Source organism: Hippoglossus hippoglossus, chromosome 22 (assembly GCF_009819705.1).
Source record: "Hippoglossus hippoglossus isolate fHipHip1 chromosome 22, fHipHip1.pri, whole genome shotgun sequence".
In the NCBI taxonomy this organism is placed as follows: domain Eukaryota; kingdom Metazoa; phylum Chordata; class Actinopteri; order Pleuronectiformes; family Pleuronectidae; genus Hippoglossus; species Hippoglossus hippoglossus.
Window position 1 is genome coordinate 16958099 of NC_047172.1, and position 13013 is coordinate 16971111.

Below are 13013 nucleotides of genomic sequence, written 5' to 3' on the forward strand. Positions count from 1 at the left end.
TTTTTTTTCCTGATTCAAAGTAGTTAATTGGTCGCTGTGTTTGTTTGCTCCAGTAATGTCTAACAACTGAAGAAATATCTGCTGTCCCAGTCTGGAGCAATCAGGGTGTATTCTGTTTGGCACGCATGAGTGCGCCTGAAGTCCACAGGGTGAAGGGGAACTACACTGGATGTCAGCCCAGCTGGAAAACTGCCCTGTGAGAAGCTCCTCAGCTGTGAAATGGACAGTCTGCGTTTGATACTGCAAAGTGTGCGAGCTCAGATTAAATGATGGGACGGTGACGGAAAACTTGAAATCAGTAATTCAATTCTTAGAGAAGGCTGCTGAAATGTAAAACGAAAACAAAAATCTCTGAGTGGAGCGAGACAGTTTGTCCCATCCATATCATGTTTGTTTACACAGTGATCAATGGGTTGAAAGAGCGGCAGTCAGCAACTACAAATTATGTGTGAGCACGAGTGCTCACCACGACACACTCGCACTCAGCTGGTTTTGATGCAGGGATGGGATCATGGGACAAGTCTTGGACGGCTGCGAAGGCGCTGTAGACTCCGGCGGTCTGCTGCCTCGCTCTGTGGGTGGGAACTCACTGCCGAGTCTTCTGCAACCCAGTAAAGCAGCACTACACTGCTGGAACGAGTAGGCCCGACCTCGTGGCCCCGCGACGCAGTGGTCCAACGGCGCCTGCCGGCTGAGCCCAAAACACCATTTCTGCACCAGATGTATTCCTAAGATTTGGTAATGCAACAACTTCAAAGTCCGACTTGATTGTTTTTGATTGTATGATTATTCAGCGCTGCCGTCTTTTTCTCTTTATTTCTGGGGGGAAAAGATATTATCATTCAACCACACTTATTTAATTGCGGCAATTGGAGCCACTCTAATTGAGCCTCCCCTTTCATCTGTAATGGTAATGATTATGAGATTGTGTTTGTGCTGAGCAGTCTGATGAGTACGAGTGGAATGATGTGACTGCTTTAGATTTCATCTGCTTTTTTAAATATTGTACTTTAGCATCCCACGCATTAAGCCAATCTGACTTAAAACATTTATTTCCTTTTTCCTTTTCTTTTTTAGATATAGCAAACTAATCCTGGAGGCCCTCACATTGTTCTTCATCTCGGTGCTTGTAGCTGATTGAATCTTTGTAATGGAGGCCTTGAATAAGTAAACAGTGAATGCCTGTTCATAATGTCAGCCGGCTTTGTCAGGGCCACGCAGACATTTAAAGAGCATCTTATCGTGTTGATTTAAGCAATTAAACATGAAGTTGCTCTCTGCAAGCTCCGACTGACTGTATCATCTTAATTATTATCCACAGAGCCTTATCCTCAAAGCATTTTCTGTGGAACGATAAAGAGAACTTATCACAGCCATTACGAGGTTAAACGTCTGGCTATTTGAAAAAAAAAAAGCTTGAAATTGGGAAATTTAAGGAAAAACCTAGACCTTGATATTTGGGTTGACTGATACTTTCAAGGTTCATGTGCTCAACAAAGTAATTAATCCTCAAACAATTCCCTACTACACTTTGTGTGGCAAACATAAAGGAGCATAAATGGACTTTAGCTCTGACCCAGGGAATTGTTAGTGGGGTCTGAAGATCTGCTAAATACAATAGATTGATCACCCATTATTTTCTCAGAGCATTGTTTGAAAGTTCACATTTGCATCTTAATAAGGGCGGGGGAATCGTTTAGCATACCAGTGCTAAATCGACCCAAAATGGCACCACCAATGGTATCAAATTGGAGGTTGACATTTAACACATTAGCTGTTAACAGTAAGGTATACTTAACTTCAATATACAAATATAAATAAGCGCAAAACTCTCAACAAATGTATATAACAAAATCTTAAAATATATTAAACCGAACCCGACAATGATTTAACACAAAATAACAGTTTCTCTGCTGAATATACAATAAAATACTCCAGCTTTAATATCCTCTTCGATTGTCTCCGCACCACCGAGTCCAGGGACGTCCATCGGGTTACACAAGAGCATCTCTGTGCTTTTAAATGTATCTGTGAGTGCTTCGTTAAGTCTGTCATGTTCCTTCCTTCACACTGAATTGTTGCATGTCCGGGTGTTGAAATCCCTGGTGTTGAAATCCTTTTCCGTGACATACAACCACACTTTCGACCGTTTGAGGTGAGCGAATAACTAAATGTAGGCTAATGTTACACGCTGCCAGAGCCATGTAGTGAGTCAAATGTAATGTTAACCAGGCACGTGTGGGGATGTTTATGTTGCCTGTAAGCAGGGCAACTATTTCAGTAGAGTGCTCAAGCACCAGAATGAGGCACCTAAATCTCAGGTGTGATTCGGTCGTGTGGGAACCAGTACCGGACTTTGGTTCCAAAAACTAATCTATTCACTAATTTGTATAGATTTGTAATCAGAAATAAACTTAGCTGTAAGTGGCATTTTGCTATTTTTCCACCCAAAGGTGAAACCATAACTCTGCAGGTATAGCGGTGTATACCCATACTAATAATAATCCTATGTGACTGCAGTCTTTTGTCCCTATAAGTCAACCACAACCAGATCCCGATCTAATCAAATGTGACAAAGCTCTGCAGGGCAAGGTGAGCGGGGATCTGGATTCTGTTCATGCCAGTGTGGAAGCTGTTTTGACAAGGATTATCGCCTTCATCGCCAGGTAATTTATAACAACCCCCAGCTTCTGCACACCTCGTATCTCTCCTGGAGAAATGTGCTTACAAATACGAAAGCAATGCTGGTAGCTTGGTTTCTCACCTTCTGCCCAAGTAGGAGGGGGAAACAAACCCTAAAACATCCAAACATCACATTATCTTTGGCCCATATTGCAGGCTGACTCTTGCGCAGTCGTGAGTCGCTTGGCAGAACAATCACCTGCATGATGACGCAAAGGCCCAAGAATTTATCCATAAGTCTTCATAAATCATCTCTTCATGTTAAAATAAACTGCCCACTCGGGTTTGACGAGCAGCAAATGGATTCTGGACATTTCTTCCTTTTTTTCTTCATCTTGATCATGTTCAATTAGTCTGCTGACAGTTTGTCATGTTCTCAAAATACTCACCTTTACCTTCCTGTTATCTGGACAGATATTATTTGCATAGAAGTAAAAACATCATGCATTTACACCACAAGGTTTGCATTTCACTACAAACAAGCCCTGTCTCGACGGCAAAGAAGAATGAATTACAATAGTGGATTAACCATGTTTATGATGTAAGCGCGTCATCTATTCATTTTGTGCAGTGCAATTGTTTTCACAGTGCAGCGCTATCATGACAGCATCTGAAACACGCACCCCCACCCATTCCTTATGCCATTACACATAGGTAAGTACAATTACTCTGTGGCGCCTGTGGTCTGCATGGCAAAGTAGTTTAGAGTATTTTAAAGCAACACTGTGTATATCTTATAGTATTATTTTTAATATGTTACATTTTAGAAATGGCCTTCAAAGGGGAACATTTTACTCTTATACTTCGAGTGCATTTCACAGCCTGTACTTTTGTACGGTCACTTGAGTCTTTTTTTACACAAGTACTGTACTTGAACGTGTGTTCTTTTGTCCACCTTTGGGGAAAAAAAAAAAAGATTCAGCATGATATTGATATAGAAATAGTGCTAAAGCTCCATGAATTAAAGACAAAAAAAAACTATTAACAGCTATTTGTTTCTGCGGTTCCGCCGATTTTCTTCAATTTCTCAATAGATTATTTTTAAACGTTAACATTTGCAAGATGTCGGTTGCATTTCAGATGCACTCGCCACAGAGTAATGAGACTCAGTCCAATGGAATCCTTGTAGGAATGCATGTTAACGTATAATATACAAAAATCAAAGACAGAGGAGGAACCGGAGAAACCATCGACCAATGTTCTACCCATGTCCCTGTCAGCCTGCCTGCTTTGGTTAAAAAGCACTGAGAGGATACTGTGCTGGAGCAATAAAAGGGGATATCCTACACATGTTTGTTGTACAACGAATTGGAAATTATCACACAGAATTTGCAAAGAGAGGAACAGACAATGAAAGCAAGCGACAGGGAGGCCAAAAATGTGGCCACACAAGATTTTCCTCATTGCTTTTTTGTGTGCTGGAACTATAGTTCCAAAAAGCCACCCACACTTCACCACGTAGGGAGAAACCAGTCTCAAACTGGCACCTATTTATGGACTCTGCTACTGCCAGACAGAAATTCCTCCTCCAGTGAAAAAAGCTCATTGACTGTGTAGCTCATCCATCATTCCAAAGCCATCGGCTTTAAAACAGAAGCAGCAGGGCTATGATTTGCTAACACACTTTGCTTTGATTGGTTTCCCTGCTTATGATTTTGACTTCCCTTTTAACTTTCTTTATTTTTTTTCAAATTAAGCCCTTTTCCTCTAAAATACATTTTCACTAGAGCTGAAGTATCATGTACTGAATCTCAGCCAGTTCCCTCCATGTCAGAGTTTATGACCTTCATATACTGATATGAAAGGTTATGGACACCAGCGTCCCAAGGGAGAAGGAGATGAGTTATACAGCATATGCATGTGCACTCCAGCTCTTTGAGCGATTTTGGAGAAATTTTGATGTTAATAACTTTTGTGGTACTTGTGTTTTGGGTCATTTAGACTCGGCACAGTCTGAGGAAAATGGACAACATCAGTCTTGGTGGAATCATTTGCTGACTCGTTCTCAGTGGCTCATCACCAAAGTAGGTCCACGTGGACCTGGTGACAACTCAAGGAGCCGGTGCCCCCTCCCTAGAAGTGGTCTGCTGAAATGAAACTTGGCAGAGAGAGATCCTGGACGATGAACCCATTGTTTCTGTGGATTCCTTTCTGGAGGTCCAAGACGCAGACTTCTTCATCAAAGAAGGGATCCATGACTGCCCAGCTGTGAAGTGTGTAAACATAGGAGGCGATTACGTGGGGAAATAATTGTGCCACGTGTTCTTAAACGGCCTCACCCCTGCTCCTATGTGCAGTATGTGAGCGCTGATGTTCGTCTCGTGTGAACTCCTCACTGGTGTAACAGGCTGAGGGGCTGACGTCATGAACTCCACTTCACCTGCATAGTCTGCCACTCATGCAGAGAAAGCTGTCGTGGCCTCTGCCATTCCTGCTTTGAGGCCAATTAGCTAATCTTCTCACCAGTTTTTCTAGGTATGCAAACACTGTCGCACTATCTGTGTGAAAATCAGTGCATTAGTCAAAATGACATTTATTTAGCACATTCAAAGCCATAACAGGGTATAGCTTTGAATGCCATTCATGATCTACTAAGCCCTTTAATTTAGAAGTGAATCTATGGGTTTGACACTTTGGCAGCTATATTGTCATTAAAGTCACTGGTGCAGTGGCCGTTCTAAACCTTCCTGTTTGGAATGGGCTGTTTGTTTGGCCTGTGTTAATGCTGGTTGCAGCGGCAAGAAAAGTCCGGCTGAGGGACATAGTGCACAGAACCCTGACGCTGCACCACGGCCGCTGCACAAAGAGCTGTTCACCTGTTGATTTAATGGTCAGTGAAACTCCACCCAGAAACCAGAACTGGAAAATGTGTTGCCATTGTCATGAACTCTCCAGTCTTCGTGATCAACGTCACTTCCATTGATGAGTGCCAGCCGTCATCACTACATTTAAAGGTTATATATATATTGAACATATCGTGTGTCGAAATGGCACCAAATTGAATACTGCTCTTCCTTGGGTTCTCAACAATACACGTGCTGAGTGCGAAGTCGATAAGATGAACGGATCTTGAGATATGCGAGTCACATACAGATGGGCAGATATTTCTGGGATCTGAGATAAATTGTCCAATTGCAGTCAAACCTGTGCTGCTAAACTTCGCATAGTGCTGGGAATCCTTCATTATTTATTAAAGTAACGTAGTTGATAATGGTTATATAAACATAACAGGCTGAGAATATTTTAAATAGATGTCTTGGCTGTTGGTAAAGATATAAATGTAGTTCTATTTAGGGCTGTCTGGCCTATTTTCGTGTTCTATTTCCTTCTGGCAAAAGCCAAATCCCTCGGCTACTGTAAGTCACTTCTCAGTTAAGCTGTCAAGTAACGTATGGACTTTGATGCTGACCACTTTAGCTGTGTAACCCCAGTGTGCTGGAAATAGGGCAAACAACAACATGAAAACATGAAGGGGTTTGGCACTGGTGGCCACAGTGAGGCCTCGTTGCTGCTCCTGCTCGAAGTTTTCCAGAGATCACGTCAGTCAAATAAAAATGGCCAATGTGCTCGTAACTGCCGACGCAGCACAAGACAAGTCATTTTTCATGTGAAATCAGCTGCGGGAGATAAGCAGTGATTGACAGAGGAGATCTTAGTGATATGGTGACAACAGCAAGTTCTTTAGAGTTCAACAGTTCTGCATACTGGCAGTGTGATGAGGAACCTTTGCTTTGTCATCTTTATGTAATAAAACCAGTCCTGACAAAACACATTCTAGCCACACCCGCTTTCAATGGATATCACCATCTATTTACTGGAACAAAGCAAGGCAGAAATCTGAAGATTTCCTGGTGATCTCTGGAAAAGATTATAACAGAAATTACCCCATATCTCCACCAAGGCCCAACCCCCAACCCCCCCCCCCCCCCCCCCCCCCCCCCCCCCCCCCCCATACAACGAGGAGGATGCAACGCTTCAATGGACAATTGATTCTTTTCTTTTTTTGTCTTACCCACGTCTGCAATATTTCAAGAAGAAAATAAAAAAACTTGTAGCACAGTATTGGCATTAACACACGGTTTATTGTGACAGATTTTACCACATCGGCCGAACAAACAATCATTACTTTTTAAGACGTCACAACAAGGAACAGATGACATCGTGATGACTGTTGCAGCTGGGCCTGTAGCGCGAGAAAACAGGAGTATTATGAATCAATGTCTGTCAGTGCGCTGACACTGGAGCTTGGACGGCTACCAGCAGGGTCTCCTTCCTCCAGTTCACAGCTTTAACAAGTTTGATTTTGAGTGACCTGGGGAAACGGTTTAATGACTGCGTTTCAACACTGTGTGTGGGTGGGTGGTCCGACTGGGCACGGACGGCGCTCTGATGTACAGTGCAGCAAATGGACGTTTTTCGGCAGAACAACAAACACTTATTCTCGTCAACGTCCCAGGAAAGTACCAGACTAGGTCACGTTGTGGTGGGTTTAATGGTTTGTTTTCTGAACAGAGGTTAGTCCAGTGATTTCCCACAGATGATAACAAATAATAGCGTCAATCCTTTAAATCATATTCCAGCTACGTCTTTTTTATTTCTCTCCTCACCACACATTTTCTTTCATGTAAACCGGAATCGAAGTAAAACTAGTTTAGGGTCTTTTCACCCTGATGCCAGCCTGCAGGACGTCCTCTGAATATCTTCTATACCTTTTTCACAGGCTGAGTCTCAATAACCATCACGGATGTTTATAGGAGGCCTGGTGCCACATCGCTTGAGTAAGCTGTGATCCTTGAGAACATTTGGAGCCCACTGTTCAAGTGTCAATTGTTTCATCTGTCAGTTTGTTGGGTTTACCTCTGCGTCCCTCAACCTCAGCTCCTGCCAGGTTTATGGTCGGCACATAGCTGACGCCAGGATTTAAGAGAGGTCTGCCACTCAACGTGCTTTTCAAGTTTTTATCCCCCTCCAACACTCTATAACTAGATGACTGGGGGAAGCAACATGTGACTTTCTTTCTCTTAGATGTGACATTTAGATGCAACATCAGTTTGTGAAATATGAAGAATTTAAATTCAGTAGATGAGAGCAGCTGGAAGGTTAAAGGTCCAGTGTGTAAGATTTAGGTGAAAGGGATCTACTGGCAGAAATTGAATATAAAATAATCCTAGTGATGTTTTCACTGGTGTGTTTCATCTAAATAGTACAAGTTGTTGTTTTCTTTACCCTAGATTGGGCCCTTTATATTTAAATACTTTATATTTATATCGGGAGCGGGTCCTCTCTATGGAGGCCGCCATGTTTTTTACAGTAGCCCAAACTGGACAAACTACACCTTTTGAGTTTTTATGACAACTGAAGGCTGCCACAGGTTCTCTTTCATGTTTGGAGGGGGAGGTATTCAGCTGCAACATGCAACTTCACCACTAGATTTCACTAAAATCTACACACTGAACCTTTAAATTATAAAAAAAAATTAAGGGATGCTGGTAATTTTAATTTTAAAATGTTATGTAATCTAATCTGTTATCTAATATTAAGAATTTATGAAATGATTGAGGATGGGGCCACTTATAGTGACGAGCTCTGCAGTTCCTCTCAGCTGCATCTTGGTGTCTTTCAGCTCATTGTTTTAGTTTTACAATAGGTAACTATAATATTTTTGGTTCACTGTTACTGCTTTCATCAGTGTTGTTTCTCGCGGCAGCAGGTAGCTCTTTTCAGCAACAACAACAAAAAAAGGTTTCTGCTTTCAAAAGTAACTTCAAGAGTAACTTCACTGCAAAGAAGTCATGAGATACAAGGCAGAACACACTATTTTGTCCTTTTCACTAAAGTTGAGATAACTACTTACAATCTCCTTTAAATTTCAACAATTGTAAATATGTCGATTTATTTGAAAATGTTATCTGTGGTTATCTGTTATAGTGCCAAAAGTAGTGGTGTTACAATATTTCTCAATGATGTTTACGATCGAAAGTTGAGCAAGATATGCTTGATTCTAACCTCGAGACTATTTGGCTGGATTTGTAAATTGGCACGTGTTTGCTATGTGACTTTTATTTTATTTCAGTATAGTGTTAAGAGCTTAAATAAAGCTTAAATGTTCAACTGATGTATTTATTATACAACTGACGCAATAACTTTGTTTTCTACAGTATTATCTGCCTGAACCACCACCTGAAATTTACAGGGAGAAGCGTGTGTAGCTACACGTCAGCTTCCAAACCAAAGCCACGTTAATTTATTTTCACTTCCCTAATGGAAAAATATTCCCCTAATTACGGTAAACAGAAAGTTGCTGTTTCATATGGAATCATTCATGTTTGATGCCGGACTCCGATAAAACACTTTTGAAGTTCCAGTGTATATGTTGTAAATTGTTTCTTTGAGCTCGCTCAAGTACCAAAATCACCCCCGCTTCACCCATGGGAATGGAGAGCAGAGCGGGTACTGCTGAAGCACTCGGAATCTGGGCCAAAAGTTTCCAAACATCTTTTCCTGATGCCTAAAATTAGCAGCATAATGAGGTAGTGGCTTCCTTTTCTCTGAACTAATACCCCATCCCCGCGGGACAGCATGATGTGGACTAACACTCGAGATCAACAGAAAAATCTCGCACTGACACTTTGAGGCCCCGGGGCAGAACGTTTCAAACCCAAAAAGCAGGAGTTGTGGCGTCTAATCCGGAGACAGATGCAGCACAAGCATAAAGAAGAAATATGATGTAAATGTATAAAAATATAAGCAGTGTTCCAAAATATGGGGTTCATATACTATTTTTTCCTCAAGCTGGTGAATTTAAAGGCTGCAAACAGAACCCAGAGCAGTAAAACCTTCCTCTGCCGTCTCCCTCACCGCTGTTTCCAGAGTGCACCGTCCCTGAAAAAAAGAGTTTTATGTGAGCTCCAGGATGGCTGGGCAGAATGGAAAAGACATGCTTAAGTAGACGCCACTTCATTATTAAACCTATAGGTCACATTTAATTGCACTTGCATTAATCTGTTTTATTTCAACTAATGAGTGGTGCCGTAAATTTAACTGAAGGTGAGGAATTTTTATGGCCTTCAGCAGACTTTTGATCAGGTGCTGAGGCGGTTCAGGGGAGAGTGAGCTGGGGAATCTTTACTGTGTACAGTACAGTGTCCCGTTACACAACGGCTTGATTTGCAGCTCTCATTAGGAATTCTCCATCACACATAATGGTCCTTTAGGTTTAGTAGACTGCTTTTATTTTTGAGGGCCAGCTAAAGTAAGGACAGGTAATCTTACAAGAACTGACAGATTGGTTGCACCTTAAATTCTTAAACATGCAGCAGGAATTATTATTTTGATACAAGAATATGAGACGGTTAAAAGTGGCAGTTCTAAAAATGTAATGATGAAAACCAAGGAAGAAGAATATATATATCGGAACATGGAACAAAAAAATAATTATTTTTGTGTTAATTTAGTAAGCAAAATAAAAGCAATTCTTCATGATGGTGACTTTTAGTGTTAATGTTCACATGACTTTTTTGGTCATTTTAAAATATATATTCATATAATAATACATAATAAACAATTGTATTTCACACTTTAAATATTTTTAATTAAATGCATATTTATCATATACAAACATTTCCTGCTATTTTGCTCTGCTCTTAATAGGCCTATTAGAATTGAACAGGAGCTTATTCTCAAGGATCACAAGCTTATTGCAAAATAGCTCAATCAAATAGAAACTGGACAAACCAGCACTGGAGCCTTCGACTCTCTCGTGAGTACAACATTGATTGGCTTGATAAGTGGAGGCTACTACGTGCGATTTTCGAACTACTACGTGGTCTTAGTTGAAATTAAAATATTTAGCTGTGATTTGGGGCTTTTCACAGGGGAAAAACACAGGAAAGCTTTGTTGTGTTTTCAAATTTCATATTTTTGCAACAGATTTTTCGGCACAGCAGAAAACCGACAAAACTTTCGTGACAGCTTGTCACGAACTGTGCCTGTGTTTGGTGTTGTAGACACGTGCACAGTGGGCAAGAGATTTTAGCTGACAACAAATTTATGCTGCTTTAGGAAATGATGTCAATCACAGCAATGAGATCGGACCTGAAACTCGAAAGTTAGAAGTAAAATAAAAAAATAAAATAAAAAAAACAATGAGCGGAAAGATGCTAAAACACACCACAAAGCTGAGAGGACATCCAGTGACAGATAATAATTTGTTGCAGTTTTGTTGCTGTGACTGAATCATTTGACATTACACAGTCATTTTATTGTTTATTTACACAAAAATATGAATACTGCTGCTTTAAGCATATAGGACGTGAGTCCATTGTACAGTCATATGGAAAATAGGAGAGGATTTAGCTGGAGGGATGGTCCTAAAGAACAAAGGACTGTGACATCGGAGGCCGCTGTTTTTTTCCCTGCGTGAAATGGGCAGCCATTGTTGTTTATTTTAACCATGACCGTTCTACAACCCTTGCCGTGTGCTTATTATTGTAACCATGACTAAAAATGCCCTCCCACCTTAACTATCCATTTAAACCTAAACCATAATCTTTTCCTAAATCTATAACCAAATCGTTTCTGTGCCTAAACATAACCAAACCGTGATTGTTCCACAGGCTCTAACGCGTGTTTATTATTGTAGTGTCTGGTGCGCCTGCCACCATAGGGATGTGATTGTGAGAGATGCATTGAGGGTGAAGACAAAATGATCGGAAGGAATAACTGGTAAGAAAAATGATGTCATGTCAGCACGGATGGATCATCCAGTGAGCCGCAGCATCTCTCTCCGATGCCCAAACACGCAGCATCTCTCCGTGAACCCTAGACTTCCTCCAGTCCATTGACTCCAGGACGCCTCTACAAGAACTGAGCATGTTCTGAAAACAAACAGCACAACCTGTACAGGAGTCCAGGCCCGCTCATGAAGAGCCAGACTCTTGGGGTTGCCACTGACAGCTGTTTCCTGTTATGTAACTATACACAGCTGCTATTTCTAAAGAGAGGGCATCTTGCTGTTGTAGACATTTCCAAGGGTCAAGAGGAAGAAAAATAATGCAGCTTTAATAGTCACCAACACTGGCCCACCAACGTTTCCTCCTTTGACATGCAACGTTCATGCATCAGGATTCAACTCATTTCATAAAGAATGACAGTTAAATTAGAATAGATAAATTAGTTTTTGTATTGGTGGTGATATTATATGTGGTAATTGGTCTTTAGGAGTTCTTTTTAAATGGAAGAAATGGTTTGTAAGAACAACACAGATGCACTAATATACTGTCTATAGGCATTTATATGATATGTTATGACTATTATACATCATGTGTAGACATACTGTATTCTCAGACAGGCAAATACATGAGGGAAAGTCTGAGATATGCAAAAATAATACAATAAAAATATTACCGTGTCCTTAAGGCTTCGGACGCATTAGTTTCCTTGTTGACATTTTGCTCGGGAGAATAGAAGATGAATGAGGGAGCAGTAATGTCTGGGAAATAGGCTGAATCTTTGGCTGCCATTCTCTGTAAATATTGGTTCAGTTTGTTTGAGGTCCCTCCACAAAATAAACATTTTACATATTGAATAGATTATCATACTTGTCCGACCTGGATGCTGCATGATAGCATGTGAACGCGTCTTTAACCTCCACTGCATGGCCGACAAAGAGAGAGACCACCCTAAGAACAGAGAGGAGTGGAAGTGTGTCTTTTTATATGCTCCATTTGTGACGGTTATCAGATGCAGCTCAGTGAACATCACAGTTCAACCTTCACTAAGGACTTCCCATGTACAGTATGTAATTGGCTGATAGTTTCAAATGCACCGTAACTTCCTAATTCTAATAACCAATCAAAACAAACATCTGACGGACGCTCAGCATCTCTCATTGCGGCAGACAAACCTCTCACCTTATGTTTAAAAACCATGCAATAGCTGGAATGACACTTAGTAGGGCGCATACCAACCAGTCCCCATGATGAATGAATCTGCACCAAATTGCACACACTTATTTTTCATTATCAAACATAGGACAAGATGGTAAATATCCGCCGTTCGCCTGAAGGTCACCAGTTTGATAAGTTGCCAACCACCAGCAGATGTTTGCAACAACCAGGGGATGTTAGGGACATTTCATCATTTGTGTGCCTTATATATATCAGTCCATTCAATAAGCCAGATTTTTTTCTCATCAAGATGTACAAATTATTTCCTGGGAAATAAGTGAAAATGTCAAAAACACAATGTTTTGTGTTCCTGGTTCTTCAGGACATTTTAATGGGTTCCTCCGTGACTCATACCGGACCCTCCCACCAAGTTTCACTGTCCAG

At 41.0% G+C, this 13013-nt stretch overlaps 1 long non-coding RNA gene across 1 annotated transcript; it reads left to right on the forward strand.

Annotated features, from left to right (window-relative positions):
• The first annotated feature begins 443 nt into the window (after positions 1 to 443).
• On the forward strand, positions 444 to 3330 carry LOC117756575. Its single transcript, XR_004612820.1, has 3 exons — positions 444 to 738; positions 1078 to 1167; positions 2521 to 3330. It is a non-coding gene; the product is annotated as an uncharacterized LOC117756575 (long non-coding RNA).
• Positions 3331 to 13013: the final 9683 nt, after the last annotated feature.